Here is a 17,717-nt window from a genome sequence, read left to right on the forward strand (position 1 = left end):
ACACAATACAATTATATATGCAAAAATGTCAGAAACAGACTTATCGCAAGTCTAATTTTCCATCAAATCATAATTCATACTAGTATGCACTCACCTGGCCTCACTAATCTATAATGATCTCTTACTTCTTCATTGCTCGGTCTTATTTCGTTGACTCATCAGATACTTGCTTCCGATCGATATCTACACAAATACACAATCCAATAATTATCGGAATTCAAACTACTCGAAAAGATTCTTACCAATGCAAACTAAATAAAATGCAAATTTCACTTTCCAGCTTAAGTAGTATCAGTATCACCAACCCAGTATCGATACTTCTATGCTAGGGTACTGATACCCTACCCCGATATCGATACCAAAACTAGTTTTGATGTTCCCTGGTATCGATACCCTTCACATTGGTATCGACACTCCTTCCTTATGGTATCGATTCCTGTTAACTTCAACTATACTTATTCATATCATCTTATATCCATATAACACACCACTATCTTCAATAACTCATTATAATTCTTGAAACTAAAAATCTTACCAAATTTCCAACATGTTCTTAATTCATTTCTATTACTTCTAACTTCTTAATTCTTCTTATGACAAGTCAAATTTATCAACAAAACTTTAAAAATCTCTTCATAACAACAATTCATTTCTACACCCTAATTACAATTCTCTTTCTAATTATCTTTTCTAGTTGTTTTGATCTTATATAAGCTTTCCTTAAGCTTATATAACACCCAAAGAACAAAAACCAACTTAGAAATTCTAGAAACAAACATTTATAATTCAACTCACCTTTACCTTGAAGCTAACGGGAAGAAGAAGGCAAAAGGAAATGGTTCCAGATAATTCTCCCAAATCCCAAGTGTTTATCCTTTAATAAAGGAGAGAAAATATCCTTAAAACTGAAAAGACCATAATAACCTTCATTCTTGCCATCCTTGCTATTTAATCCACTACATAAAATATTATTATTTAAGTCCCTATACTTTTCAATCTTTTAAAATCAAACCTCAAAGTTTCAAAACATCCATTTTAGTCACTGACCCTAATTTTGAGATGTTACAAATCTTCCCTCCTTTAAGAAAAATCATCCTCAAATTTTCACTGAACTAACAGATGAAGATACTGTCTACACATATCCTATTCATAATCTCATATTGCCTCATCAATTTAATCTTCCGTGTTATCATTAACAAATTTGGATTTCATTACTTCAATTCTTCAACTACCTTTTTCCTTAATATTTCCATATCATGTCACTTATCATGTAGACAGTAACATCAGTTCTTATTACTCAAAATCATAAATCAATCAATCAATCAATTTCCTCATCATTCTCTAATTGCCTTCAATAACAACCAAACCTTTACTCCATTTTCCTTTCAAAAATAACATACATTCCCTAAACTTTCTTAATTCATATGAATAAATTCTTACCTTCTCGGACTACTTCTACTTGACCAAGAAGCACCAATTTAAATCTTCATCATAGATGTTTAAGACATATACTTTATAGAATAAAACAATCTTTCATATCACCTGACGAACCTTTCTTACTTCTAATCAAACTTATAATCTATACCTCAACATAACCTTTACCATATCTTATCATTTAAACTCCATCCTTTCCATTTCCTTATTCCGTTATTTTCCATAAGTCAAAATCTCCTTTATACTCCCATACTCATTTCATATCACTTGTACTTATTCCTGATCATTAACCTTTATCACATTTTCATAACTCTGATAGTTAACACTGCTTTCATAAACCTTATTCTTGAAAATCCTTGTTTGAAATCATCTAAAATTTTATACTATACTCTTAACTTTCTTCATACATACAAATTCTTATCTCCTTTACTACATCACATTAATCAAGATACACAACCATATTCATATACACTTCATATTGGGTTAACTTAACCTGATAATATCTTCAAATCTTTTAATTCCATGACACTTCCATCACACAACCTTAATAATCAGCACCAACTCAATCAATCTAGGATACAAACCTTTATCAAATCCACACTCTTACTCATACACAATAATATTCCCTTGTTTCACACTCAAAAGCTCTGATTTCATTTATCTTATACATTTGTCACTGAGGCACTTATTCTTGAACTCTTCTACAAATTTTACCCATATCATTTGATCTTTTAACATTCATATGGTGACACTTGTCCACCATTTTCTATCTTATCCACGTAATAACAAAATTACTCCATATCACTTTTTCGATTCAAAACAGTAGAGACCCTTTAACATTATTCTAACGTGTTTTCAACTTTTCGAAAACAACCTTCTATCTTATAAGGCACTTCCTGAGGTGTCCGCTTTTCATCCTGCCTGGCCAGGGCATGTGAATTGCTACCACCATCAGGTCTATCACCTTTCGCTTACTTCGAAACTTTCATTACTATGCTTCTAATATAACATATTAATCATACTCTATTAACAAGACAACTCACTCCTTACACTATCAGATAAGATTTTTTTTCACTTTGTGTTTGCATGTACACATTTTAAAACTCATTTACTTTCAGTTTAAGCCTAGAATTGGCTAAACCTTAGGTCTGATACCATTAACTTCAACTATACTTATTCATATCATCTTATATCCATATAACACGCCACTATCTTCAATAACTCATTATAATTCTTGAAATTAAAAATCTTACCAAATTTCCAACATGTTTTTAATTCATTTCTATTACTTCTAACTTCTTCTTATGACAAGTCAAATTTATCAACAAAACTTTAAAAACCTCTTCATACCAACAATTCAATTTTACACCCTAATTACAATTCTCTTTCTAATTCTCTTTTCTTGTTGTTTTGATCTTATAAAGCTTTCCTTAAGCTTATATAACACCCAAAGAACAAAAACCAACTTAGAAATTCAAGAAATAAACATTTATAATTCAACTCACCTTTACCTTGAAGCTAACGGGAAGAAGAAGGCAAAAGGAAATGGTTCCAGATAATTCTCCCAAATCCCAAGTGTTTATCCTTTAATAAAGGAGAGAAAATATCCTTAAAACTGAAAAGACCATAATAACCTTCATTCTTGCCATCCTTGTTATTTAATCCACTACATAAAATATTATTATTTAAGTCCCTATACTTTTTAATCTTTTAAAATTAAACCTCAAAGTTTCAAAACATCCATTTTAGTCACTGACCGTAATTTTGGAATATTACAAATCTTCCCTCCTTTAAGAAAAATCGCCCTCGAATTTTCACTGAACTAACAGATGAAGATACTGTCTACACATATCCTATTCATAATCTCATATTGCCTCATCAATTTAATCTTCCGTGTTATCATTAACAAATTTGGATTTCATTACTTCAATTCTTCAACTACCTTTTTCCTTAATATTTCCATATCATGTCACTTATCATGTAGACAGTAACATCAGTTCTTATTACTCAAAATCATAAATCAATCAATCAATCAATTTCCTCATCATTCTCTAATTGCCTTCAATAACAACCAAACCTTTACTCCATTTTCCTTTCAAAAATAACATACATTCCCTAAACTTTCTTAATTCATATGAATAAATCCTTACCTTCTCGGACTACTTCTACTTGACCAAGAAGCACCAATTTAAATCTTCATCATAGATGTTTAAGACATATACTTTATAGAATAAAACAATCTTTCATATCACCTGGCGAACCTTTCTTACTTCTAATCAAACTTATAATCTATACCTCAACATAACCTTTACCAATCTTTCATTTAAACTCCATCCTTTCCATTTCCTATTCCATTATTCCATAAGTCAAAATCTCTTTATACTCCATACTCATTCATATCACTTGTACTTATTCCTGATCATTAACCTTTATCACATTTTCATAACTCTAATAGTTAACACTGCTTTCATAAACCTTATTCTTGAAAATCCTTGTTTGAAATCATCTAAAATTTTCTACTATACTCTTAACTTTCTTCATACACAAATTGTTATCATTTACTACATCATATTAATCAAGATACACAACCATATCATATACACTTCATATTGGGTTAACTTAACCTGATAATATCTTCAAATCTTTAATTCCATGACATTCCATCACACAACCTAAATCAGCACCAACTCAATCAATCTAGGATACAAACCTTTATCAATCCACACTCTTACTCATACACAATAATATTCCCTTGTTTCACACTCAAAAGCTTGGTTTCATTTATCTTATACATTGTCACTGAGGCACTTATTCTTGAACTCTTCTACAAATTTTACCATATCATTTGATCTTTTAACGTTCATATGGTGACACTTCCACATTTTCTATCTTATCCACGTAATAACAAAATTACTCCATATCACTTTTTCGATTCAAAACAGTAGAGACCCTTTAAACGTTATTCTAACGTGTTTTCAACTTTTCAAAAACCTTCTATCTTATAAGGCACTTCTTGAGGTGTCCTCTTCAGTTTAAGCTTAGAATTGGTTAAACCTTAGCTCTGATACCATTAACTTCAACTATACTTATTCATATCATCTTATATCCATATAACACGCCACTATCTTCAATAACTCATTATAATTCGAAATTAAAAATCTTACCAAATTTCCAACATGTTTTTAATTCATTTCTATTACTTCTAACTTCTTCTTATGACAAGTCAAATTTATCAACAAAACTTTAAAAACCTCTTCATACCAACAATTCATTTTTACACCCTAATTACAATTCTCTTTCTAATTCTCTTTTCTTGTTGTTTTGATCTTATATAAGCTTTCCTTAAGCTTATATAACACCCAAAGAACAAAAACCAACTTAGAAATTCAAGAAATAAACATTTATAATTCAACTCACCTTTACCTTGAAGCTAACGGGAAGAAGAAGGCAAAGGAAATGGTTCCAGATAATTCTCCCAAATCCCAAGTGTTTATCCTTTAATAAAGGAGATAAAATATCCTTAAAACTGAAAAGACCATAATAACCTTCATTCTTGCCATCCTTGCTATTTAATCCACTACATAAAATATTATTATTTAAGTCCCTATACTTTTCAATCTTTTAAAATCAAACCTCAAAGTTTCAAAACATCCATTTTAGTCACTGACCCTAATTTTGGGATGTTACAGGTCAACTTACAGACTTGCTCACAAAGATTTTGAGTATATAACAACGTAATTATCTGAAACCTAAATTAGGATTTAAAAACATTTTCAAAAAGGAATTGTGTTTAAAAAGTTATATTTAAACATTTGAAAAATCTACATATTCTAAATCAATATTAAAATTTTGGAGTATTTGAATTTTTTAAAATATATTTAATAAGTGATTAAAGATAAAACTAATACACTTATTTTCGATTAGTTCGTTAATGTATTAATTTATCTTCACCACACTATGTACGTCTAATTTTTTAAACAAAATTCATTTTTTCATAATTTTTGTCGTTTATCTTTTTGTTTCATTTTTCTTTGACACAAGTTTTCTCTGCGTATGGCATGACATCTGCTATCTAACTAGCACATTCTTGTGACTGTTGTTTTGGCTTTATTTTCATTTTGTTTGTATGGATCTTGAGTTAACAATATTATGCAAGTATTTGCAGGGTCAAGATCGAACATAAGATTTTATGTTGAGAAAAAATTGTAAAACTTAAAAAAAAAGATAGATTTATAAAATTTTAAGGGAACGAAAAGAAATTTTAATATAAAATATATAAAAAATCTAAAATATATAACGCAATTTTGGAGATTTAAGGTGCAATTTTCCTAGTCATGAAAAGCATGGCTTTCACCAAATTGATTTAAACTTATCATCACGTGGGATTTAAATCTTATCATCTTTTCTTCCTCTTCCTCTTCCTCTTCATCTCTTTTCTTTTTTTCCTTTTCCAAATATTGAGAACTCTAAATTAGATATGTCATCTCTCTTGTTTTAACCTCTATGTGGGGGGCTGGAAGAAGAGCTAAAAAATGGTTAATGAACCCATGGTTTTGAGGAGATTTCAAAAAAGAAAAAAGATAAATTCATCTTACGACATGTTTTGATTCAATTTTTTTTATTTCTAGATTATTGTTATATCATTGAGTGTTTTAGAATCTCTTTTGTATGTTGGTAATGGGCATAGGAAAACAACTAAGAGGAAATGACAAGAAGTAATGTGATTAGGGTGGAGCATAATGTTGTTGTTTGCTAGAAAAATCCAACCTTTAAAATACTTCTAGTAATAGATAAATTTGGCATTTGGGTGTCATTAGCATGTTTTGAATTGTTCTTACTTGCTTAATGTTAAATGATGTTTTTGTTGTGTTTGATGAGTGGTTTAATTAGTTACTATGTTATCTTTAATTTTTTCCTTGTTGATTGGTTTATGTTGCTGACTTGGGTATTTTAGTTCATTTTCTGTGTAGGACGTTGGATTACAAAAACAATGCTAAAAAGGCAAAAATTCTACAATTTTTAATTTTCTAGAGTTAAGGCTGGACTAGTGGGCATGACATAGGACATGACGCTTCTAACATGATATCCAATCAGCAATTTTTAGAAGTTTCAATCAGCATTCTGGAAGGGCAGACAGGCGGATCAGCTGCAATTCAAATTTAAATTAGGAATTATCTTTTGTTTTTAGGATTTAGTTTTAAAAAAATTTAAGAATTATGTTTATCTTTTTATGTCATTTTTAGGGTTTTACGAGACTATAAATACCCATTGGGGGTAAGCTTGAAAACATATTTTGAATTAGCTTGTTCTTATCTTTATTTAGTTTTATAAAAATTCTTCTTTTCTTTAGTTTTCTCTTACTTTCAAATTTTATTTACTTTCTTTTAAAATGCTAAGTCTGAGCTCTATCATGCTTAGCTATGTTTTCAATAAACTAAAGGCTGAAGCAATTACTCAATTTCAATCGTGAGAATTGAAAAACACCTAATACCCTTCGTGTTACATTCTTAATTTTTTTGTAAACTAGGATTGGCAATCGGTCTTTCCTTTAAAAATCAAAACGTTTTTGTTTCAAAAAGTGCACATTGGCTTGATTGTTGTTTATATTTAAAGTTGGGAGGAAGGATCGGCTTGTAGCACATTTGACTTCCGGTGAACACACTTAGCGGCAGTCTACTAAGGGAAATTGAGATTCGATTTGATTCTCATTGAGACAACATAGTCCGAGTCGGGTTTTTCCAAATGAATAAATTGAGTTGGCATTGATGACGATAATCGTAGTTAGTCCACAAAAGGACTAAAATTCAAAGATAGATTTTGGATTGTCGGTTTGCCAAAGAGAAAACAAGTTTTAGGGGTTGAGCCCTGTAGACTGTAACTGACATGAATTCGATGTGAAAATCTTGTTCGATGGTTGACATAACTGAAGCAAAGCGAAAGTCTGAGGTTTTTTTTCTACATAGTTTTTCATCTCAATTTATCCTTCTTTAATTTTCTTAGATTAAATCTTTATTTTCTTTTTAATATTTTAAATAAAATCCCCCCATTCTTTCTACAATTTTCGCTTATCACCAGAATCAAAGCCTTCTTCATCAGCAATTTCCTTAGTCCTTGTGGATCGACCCTTACTCTCCCTATTACTATTTTATTTATTTTATTGAGATTAATAAATCTTTTAACAGTAATAAGACCCTTGTTAAATTGGCTTCATTCCCGGGGACTTCGACAAAAGTTACTGATTAGTTTATTATTTATTTATGAACAGACAAAACCCAGGCACATTAGAAGAATTTCATTTAGAGATCGAAGCAACAATAATAAGATCCTAATCTTGAAACATCATTCAACGTCAATACCAAGAACTGATACCAAACACTACTTCAAACGTCGATTTCACGCCAAAACCAATAGGCAATTGCACCATTCGGGAGTTGGCCGCGACACCTGTCGTTCAACAACCTCTTTGCATCATTTTTCCTCAACATGAAGCTTATTCATCTACTTCCTACATTCACGGACTTCCCAGTCAAGACCCTGCCATGTTCACTGCCGTTATGTATGTAGATTTTGCATTCACGAGTGGCAGGTTCAATGGCAGCTCATTTAGTTTGTTCTCAAGGAATCCGTCTTCACCGCCAGTTCGTGAATTGGCTATTGTGGGAGGGAGAGGTGCATTTAGGATGGCCAGCGGGTTCGCTTTTATTCGGAATAGCTTTTTGAATTTGATGACAGGCGATACGATTGTGGAGTTCAATGTTACTTTGTATCAGGGTTTTAAATACCGGCCGCGGTCACGTTTTCGGTTGCGTCGCGTTTATTACGGTTGTGAACATAACATATGTCATTGCGGGTATCGCGGTCGTGATTTTTTTTGAAATGTCGCACAACTTACCCTAAAATGACTAAATTAAATATAATTAAAATAAAATTGTAAAATTTAAATTGCATAAATTTAGATTATTGAAATTAAAGCTAAATTAAATAAAAATTAAAGTTTACATTTTAAACTAGGAATTAAATTATAAATTCAAAAAGTGTGAGGGATCTTAAATTAATATATCTTTTAAAATTATATTTTAAAATTATGAAAAAAAATAAATCACACCCTCCCTCTCCCCCACCTTTCTGGTTCTGGCTCCTTCCCCACCCCCATCCCCCACATCATTGTTTGAAACAAAAATGGTTCTGGTCTTCTGCCTCCCTTTCCTCCTTCCACTTCCTCCTTCCCCCATCATTGTTTGAAACAAAAAAAAAATTGTGCCACCAATGTTTTTGTTTTTGAATCACGGTTGGATAACGGTTGTTGCGTCCCGTTATCAGTGCAATCGTCCGTTTTTCGTTAAATTGCGGGCGCAATCGACCGAGATTGATGTGAATCCGTGACCCCACCGTAAAAATCATAAAATCAGGTTCGAACGGTGGCGCGACCGTAATATCACAGCCGCTATCACATTTTCGGAACGCTATTTGCAGATACCCTGCTTTGTACCATTACTGAACCAGACTGCAGTATACGAATATCCAATAATAAGATGAGTAAATGAGTAGTGTGCATTCCTCGTTGAAGCAGAACCAGACTGCAGTATACGAATATCCAATAATAAGATGAGTAAAGGAGTAGTGTACATTCCTCACTAAAGCTTAAAGCTACCGATACGATATCTGATTACACTATTTATCTGTTCAATAAAACTCATTTGTGTTAGTAAAAATTAACCTATTCATCTTGTTTTTCCAAATACTTATTTTGTATATTTATAATGAAACATAAGTTAGAGGTTCACGTCAAATACTCGTTTGTCCCTCATTTTAGTTGGATCCTCAGGAAATTGATCAAGATGCGTGAGGAGGCTAGGAGATTGTTTACTGCTTCTATTAGCTGGACACAAGTTAAGGGAGGGTGTATCTGGGATAGCATTCGGGAAAGGAAGGACAAAGTTGACTGGCATCGACTCATCTGGTTCCCTGCTCACGTTCCAAAGTTCTCTCTGATTATGTGGATGTCAATTCTCGACAGGTTGCCTACCAAGGATAGACTTGCTCGGTTTGAAATGGTGGTAGATGTTAGTTGTGGGTTGTGTGGAACTGAGTTGGAATCAAGGAACCATCTTTTCTGGGATTTCTCTTACTCGAAGACAATCTGGGACACTATTTTGCATTCTTGCAGGCTGCAGCAGGAAGGGTTGAGTTGGGAGAATTCGATATGTTGGATGGCTAGTAATTGGAAAGGTAGCTGGATTTGTTTATTTCATTTGGGAAGAACGTAATCATCGAGCTTTTAGAGGATTGACACGTTCGACTGATACTCTTGTAAATACTATAAAGGGGGTTGTTAGGATCAAACTGTACAGGCGCAACATGAATAGGTTGGATAATGTAAATAGACAACTATGCACTTATTGGGGGGCCTTTATAACAGTTTGTAAATTTTACTTGTAGCAGCTTGCTGCTTTCTTTGGATGAATACAATTTGATTATCCAAAAAATATTAGTATCTATTTGAAATATTTTTAGCCATTTGATAATAAACATTTAAATACTTTATAATGGTTGATATTTAAATCTGAGACCTCTATAAATAATAATTATCATTTTAATCACTGACTACTAATATTTATCAGCCTGATGACCGAAGGAAGTATATATACAGTGGTTTTCTAAAGATAATTGACAATTTTAAAATAAATATCAAATTCACGCGAAGTAAATCTTGAATTTCTTGGCTTTGTATTTTTCAAAGTTTAATTAATAATTTATTGAATAAGTTGGTATTTTTATTAATTTACAATATCAATTCAATTTTTTTTATAATTTGTAATATTAATAAAAATATAGATGTTTAGAAGATTTCTTTCGTAAGAATAATATAGATGACGTAAATAATTTATTAAAATATTTCAGAAACAATTTATAGCTTGTTTTGTTTAATACAGTGACTATCATCTGATGGTGTATATAGGTTTGTATTTTATTTTAATCGTGTGATATTAATCCTTTATATTCTATAGCATCGTTAGAAAAATTCCTTAGTCAAAAGAATTCATAAATAGAATTCAAAAGAGCTCGTCGTCATGGAACTGAGTCCATTAAACCAAGTCTTATTTTTGAAAATTAATTTATGATTATCTCAATACAAGATTATAATGTATCCTAAAAGGGACATGATATAATTATACTTAGTGTAAAATTTTTAATTTTATATTTTTTATAACCGTTGAGCGAATAAAATCAAAGGTTGAAATTAACGATAAAAATTTTTGAAGATATTCACTGAAAAAAAATCAAAAGGTTAATCTCAACATTTGATTTTCTTTATCTAATGTCATAAAAAGGTGTAAAACTAGAACTTTTACATGTAAATGGATTCTAACTCATCCTAAAATTCTATAAAATTGATTTTTACAATTTAAACCCAAAAGTTACGGAAATTATAAAAGAATTATATATCTCTAAAATAATTTTTTCATGATTTTAAATGTTTGACAAAATTCAGAATATATAAATACCACAAAGGGTCTATTTATTTCCATGTAATTGGTTTTGCAGAAAATGTTTTCCTTATTTTTTTTAGTTTAATAATATTATTATTTTAATAAGTAATTAATATACTTAATAATATATTATTTTTATTTTAATAAATATTTAATATAATTATAATATTTTTATTTTAATAAAATATAAAAATATTAATATTTTTATTTAAAGTTGTAGATATAATATTTTAATAATAATATTGACATAAATAATATTAGATAAATTATTCTAATATTTGAAAAATAATATTATTATTTTGTTAATAAATAATATTATTTATTGCATTTAATATTTGTAATAAAGAATTTTTAAAAATATTACCGAGCAATAAAAAAAGAATTATGCAATATCATCCAATAACATTATCTAAATACTGTAAAATAATTTTTAGAAAATGTTTTTCAATAAATATATTACGAAATTTATTTTTCACAATCTATTTTCGTAAATATAACTCTCATGTATTTATGGAATATATAAAGAAATATCATTCTTTATTTCTCAATCACAACTGATTTATTATAATTAGCTGACCATATTCCCATATCTAATGGGATGAGGGGGAGGTAGGGTAGTAGACTGCCCCTAACGCTAGGTTGAGAGCAACTTCCGTGGGAGACCTCTGACAGTTAGAATTATGAATTGGATTGTTTACTGCAATTCTTTGACAAAATTTATGAAAACAAAATGAAAACTAACGATTTCAGGCTTTTACTAAATACTCCATCTTTTATCTCATTATCTGGTAGCACAAATTCTATATAAAGCCCTACCATGTACAGCAAGAAGCACAAAACCAAATATTATTGACAAAGAAAAATGGAGAGACAGTTTCTTTTTGCATCGGCAATGATATTCCTCCTCTCTCCATAGCACCCGTCTATGGCCGATACTACTCCGACACAGTAAGTCCACGTCCTCGGCCGGAGAAGATGACCCGACTTCACTTCTTCCTCCACGATATCCTCAGCGGCCAAAACCCTAGTGCTGTCATGATAGCCCGTCCCAACATCACGGGTTCCGCAGGTTCATTCGGCAGCTTGTTCACAATCGATGATCCCCTCACCGTAGGGCCTGAACCGACATCGGAGATTATTGGAAACGCTCAAGGGATGTACGTATCATCGAGTCGAGACCTTTCTACGTTTACTGCAGTTATGTACGCTGATTTTGCGTTTACGAGTGGCAGGTTCAATGGAAGCTCCTTTAGCTTGTTCTTGGAGTTTCCGCCTTCACCGCCGGTTCGTGAATTGGGTAATGTGGGAGGGAGAGGTGCGTTTAGGATGGCCAGCGGATTTGCTCTGTTAGGAACAGCTTTACGAATTTGAGTTCAATGTTACGTTGTACCATTACTAGATCAGAGTTCCGGACGAGAATATCCAATATAAGATCATTGAAGGAGCATATTCCTTATACTGAAATATAGAGATTAATGATTGTTGTAATCTTTGAAGCATATTGGGGGATAAAGCTAATGATTGTAATTGTTATTTGTTATACTATGTTACTCCTTAAAACTTATATTAAGTACAGTGTGATATTATTGATAAGTTGAAGATATTCTATCAGTCTCTTAGGAAGGAGTTTTGTTGTTCCATGAGTCATGCACCCTATTGAAATCTCTTCATTCCATCCTCTTTTATTGAAATCGGTGCAAACTAAAAAATGGAGAAGATGAAAAAGCCATAGTAATAATGCATTTTTTGGGTTTACTTATTATGTTTGTGGTATCTTACTTCTTGAGTTACAATGATATTTTACGATCATTTTACTTGTTGATGTTAGTTTGAATTATTTTTATCTCGTTAAAATTGTTTCTATCAGTTGTTACAGTTGATATCACTAGTATATAAATCAACATACTTTTCGAGCACGTTTAGTGAGCTCGAGATTATTATGATTAAAGAGATTATTATGATCATTTTACGATCATTTTCGTTGACTTGTTTTGGTAATTGTTTATTGTGTTGGTTCCTTTTACTAGTTTTTATTGATTTTTTTATTTAATTTTGGATAATTTAATTATATCACCCAAATAGGCACAATTCTGCTACAAAATCAATACCATCCAAGGAACAAACCTACTTACAACGAAAAATTGTTAGCCTATACCCCAATGATTACAAAGATTAATACTAATACTATTTAATCTATTAATATTCCTTCCTCTTAATTGAATATTTACAATCTCCTTAATGGAATTCAGGATCTCATCAACGTTTCTTGAACTTCCTCGGAACAATCTTCGATTTCTTTCCTCCCACATGGAATAAATAAATGCACACCAAGCAAGTTTCAAAATAGTAGTTAGGAGAAACTTACCTTTTGAAGCACCACAAGCCCAAGCTAAAATGTTAACTCATGTCAAAGGTGGTCTGATCAAGCCGATGAGATTCATAATATCTTTCCATAGGGAAACAACCAAAGAGCATTCAACGGACAAATGGCCCCTAGTTTCTAGAACTTCATTGCAGATTACACATAATCCATCAGTAACGATTCACATACGTTGAAGTCTCTCCCTAGTTGGAAGCCTATCCAGAAGAGTCATCCAAGAGATCATGCTAAGTTTAGGAATGTGGAGGGGAAACCATATCAATTTGTGCCAAGGAACTTTGTCTCTCTTTACCAGTAACTCTTCTCAAATTTCTTTTATCTTCTTTGTTCCTGAAGATAAATTGGAAGAGTCACTGCCCTTAATTTAAATAGTCTCCTGATGCACCAGCTTAAATTTGCTCCTTCTTCCATGAGCCAAAAGTCATTATCCTTAATCACATAGCTTTTTTATTGTTGGGGTTGGAGCTAATTTTCTTGTTGATTTTTTAGATAAGATGTAATAAAAGAAGTGTTTACTACTATCGGCATTGACCTACTGTGTGATGGTTATCTTGTTTGTTGCTACTTGATCATTGAAGCTAATCTTTTGGGGAAGCTGCCGATAGTCATCATAGTTAGTTTTACTCTAATGGTCTCATGATAATCAAGTGAAGTATTCTCGTAATTTAGTGAAAAAATTTAACCTTGAAGGTTCAAATCATGTTTGAACACCTATGAGTGTTTCTAAAAAAATCAGTAGGGTTTACAACTTTTGCCATGGTTTTGAAAACTCAGTTCCCAATGAAATCAACTTAGACCTGCAACGATGGCACGACGGATGACCAAAATCTTATACTAGGGACGACATTGGAGAAGAAACGTAGGCAGTTTCAGCAGCTTGAGGGTTTTGCACTGGACACTGTTAATCAAATTAAAGACTCTTCGACTCAGGTAAACGATTAATAGGGAAGGCATGTAAATGATGCACTTTGCATATTTTTTATGTTGTAATTTAGAGTAGCCGTCTGCTGCTCAGTGGCTGGAGCCACGTGTAATTGTAGGTGGACACATGTTCACTTTGAAATCTTTTTTCTGTTAATTCATTTTTTTATTGATGGTGTATATGCTGAAATTTTATTTGTGCAACTTTATTCAAAAAATTTGTGTTGTTAACCTATGTGTATCCTTTCTAAAAAATATTCTGGTCTTTCACCATGGCTGCTGGTAATTGTAGGTGGACCATGTTCACTTTGAAATCTTTTTCTGTTAATTCATTTTTTTATTGATGGTGTATATGCTGAAATTTTATTTGTGCAACTTTATTCAAAAAATTTGTGTTGTTAACCTATGTGTATCCTTTCTAAAAAATATTTCTGGTCTTTCACCATGTCTGCTGCATTGTTACAATACAAAATACTTGTTCATCGGGATAAAAATCATAAACCTCGACTCAAAGCCCATTACATCATATGATATATAAAGCCTAATGACCAACAAACTCTAGAACGACCCAAATGATTTACAATTGACCTCAATTAATTCTTAGTTGTATACAATCCAATAGCTAATAATCTTTAACAGTTACAATTACTTAGATGATGAGTTACGGAGTACTTGTGTATTCTAAGAAACAGCCACCGTGATAGCCAAGAACCAACAGCCACAGAACAAAAAATGGTTGGGAATTAGGATCAGCAAAATTCAAGATGGTTGACTTTTTGCAGTACTCATCAAAACAAATACAATATAGGCAAGAGGGAACAAAATATTCTTACGCAAAATATCTAACAAAGAAACTACAATCAAGTTCGTTGACCGTCCAACAGGAAACTGCGACTGTATATTCCATCCAATGGCAAGATCTCCATGCCAAACCATGACCGAAAGACCAAGAGTAGACTAGGAACGACCCAGAGGGTAATCTTTGTCTCTCAATTGTGCTTCCAAGCTGCCCCCAAAAGCAATATCACGACGACTTGTCATGGCACCTCCTGTCATGACGACCTGAAACCGCTTATTAGCCATCAATTTGTCTTCAACTTTCACTCCAGCTGATAATGTATCATCTGATAGTGTAACCGAGATTCCGGCATTTGCCTTGTTCTTCCTGACATTACTAAACCTCGTCTCACCGCATAGAGTGTAGGCCAAGTCCTTTCCAACAGTTTGCATATCAAATCCTAATGAAGTTACTTTACCTCCCTCATGCTTCAAAGAACTGGCTCGTTCCATTTGGACATTGGCATCCTTTTTGTCCTTTGTAATCTGGCCAGAAAATGAAATGGGAAATTTATCTTTAGCAACGAACAATCTTTCCATGTTAATACCTTCATAACCAACATCATGATCCCATCCGTGAGTATCTAGAACAGGCCTCACAAGCCAGGGATTGGAGGAATCAAGGTATCGGTACCGATGTGTAGGATTATCAGAATCAAAAGAGGCGGGCAGTGCCAAATCTGGCTTGGGAACCGGAAGAAGAGCCACTACTTTCTTCTTCAGCACTGTCACCGTACTCACTTGGCAGATCCTTTGCTGCAGCAGCCATTTTCTTCATCATCTTCCGCTGCCTTCTCTCTTCCTTCAGTTGCTTTTTCATAAAAAGTTTTTCCCTATATTCTAAGTCATCAAAGTATGCTTTCTTTTGAGCTTTAGTAAGCTTAGCTATCTGTGCTTTAGACAGCCGCTTGAAAGGTGGTAACTCATCATATTCTGATTCATCCTCAGAGTCAGAGGACTCAACCAAATCATCATCTAAACCATTCTCATCACCAAACCGCTGCTCTTCAGGCAGTTTAACTTGTGGTCTTGACTGAAGAAGAGATGAGAGAAGGAAAGGCGATGGAGGTGTGCTTGCTTGAGTGGCAAAAGGCTTTCCCGGAGGAGTATCTTGCAACTTCAGAAGTGTGTTTGCTTCAACCAGAATTTTAGATGCAAAGGAAAGAAGCAACAAATGAGGCTTCCAAACGACCATTTGGCAAAACTCTTTGGCCTGCCCTGTTTGTTCTACAGGCAGAGTGATTCTCCACTAGTGAAACAGGATTCATGAGCTGCATATCTCCAGCTTCTTGTCGAATAGCCTGCTTATCTCGGGTTCATTTTACTATTGTTCGGAATGTAACTTTTTTTCTTCACAAGAAAAGTGTTGCATTTCCTAGGAAGCAACATTTTTGGCTTCACGAGTGTGAAAGACCAGTCATCCTTATTGCAGGCAACATTATCAAATGTTCCTACTGTGGCCGCATCTGCAATGGCTTTGCCTATGAATGCCCTCGATATGGGATAAATTCGTGCCTCCGGTGTGCAACTCCTTATACTCTAACATTTGAAGGACATGAACATCCTCTCTTCTTTTTATAAATGTATGAAGGGTCGTGCACAGGTTGTGGTGAGGAAATAAGTGGTGCGTACATATGTAAGATTTGCAAATTTGCTTCGTGTCTTAGGCGTGTTAGACTACCAAACCGAGTTCATCACAAATGCGACGAATATCTTTTAGCCCTTACATATGATGATGATAGTACACATTTAGAAAGTCATTTTTGTGACATTTGTGAGGAAGAACGAAACCCGAGTCATTGGTTTTATCGCTGCGGAATTGGTGACACTTCTGCTCATCTCTATTGTGTTGTTGGAAATGGAAAATATTCGTTTATCAAATCCGGAAAAATCTATAATGAAGGGGAGCATCCGCACCCTCTCAGATTTGTGAAGAAAATGTATTGTTATCCGGAATGCTTCGATGTGGTGTTACTTGCAAGATTTAGCTCTGCAGTGTATGGAGCCAGGATGTGAATTCATTGTCCACTGGGAATGTGTTGCCCTTCTAATTTGAGGGAATGAGTGTTGTGGTTTCGCTACAAAATGACAATAGTGGTTGTGTACTGGCAGATCTTTGTATTGCTGTTACTTGTGGTGCTTTTCATTTGCTACTGGTTTGTATAACTCCTTACACTCTGCATATGAAGGACATCAACATTCTGTGTCTTTTTATACAACTCTAAAGGGTCCATGCATTGGTTGTGGTAAGGAACAAGTGGAGCATTCGTATGTAGGATTTGCAAATTTACTGTGTGCGCGCCACACTGTATTATATTACCAAGCAAAGTTCGACACAAATACGATTTTTTAGCTCTTACTAATCATGATGATAATTCTTATTTAGCAAGATATTTATTAAAGAAGATCGAAATTCAAACCATTAGTTTTATTATCTTTTGTTCACCCTTATTGTGTCCATGGAATGGGGAAAATACCCAGTTATGAATCAGAAAAAATCTTGTAGCTTTGTGAAGAAAATGTATTATTATCACGAATGCTTTGAATGTAGTGTTCCTTATCAGATTTGGCTCTTAAGTGTACAGAACCTGCAACACCTGAACTATGTTTTGGACCTAGATTACCTAAATTAGGCCATTTTCTATATTTAATCC

General features: G+C 33.0%; 1 pseudogene; it reads right to left on the reverse strand.

The window, feature by feature from the left end:
- Positions 1-14,985: 14,985 nt before the first annotated feature.
- On the reverse strand, positions 14,986-17,297 carry LOC120145370 (annotated as a pseudogene).
- Positions 17,298-17,717: the final 420 nt, after the last annotated feature.

This window comes from Hibiscus syriacus, unplaced genomic scaffold (assembly GCF_006381635.1).
Source record: "Hibiscus syriacus cultivar Baekdansim isolate YM2019G1 unplaced genomic scaffold, ASM638163v2 tig00110893_pilon, whole genome shotgun sequence".
In the NCBI taxonomy this organism is placed as follows: domain Eukaryota; kingdom Viridiplantae; phylum Streptophyta; class Magnoliopsida; order Malvales; family Malvaceae; genus Hibiscus; species Hibiscus syriacus.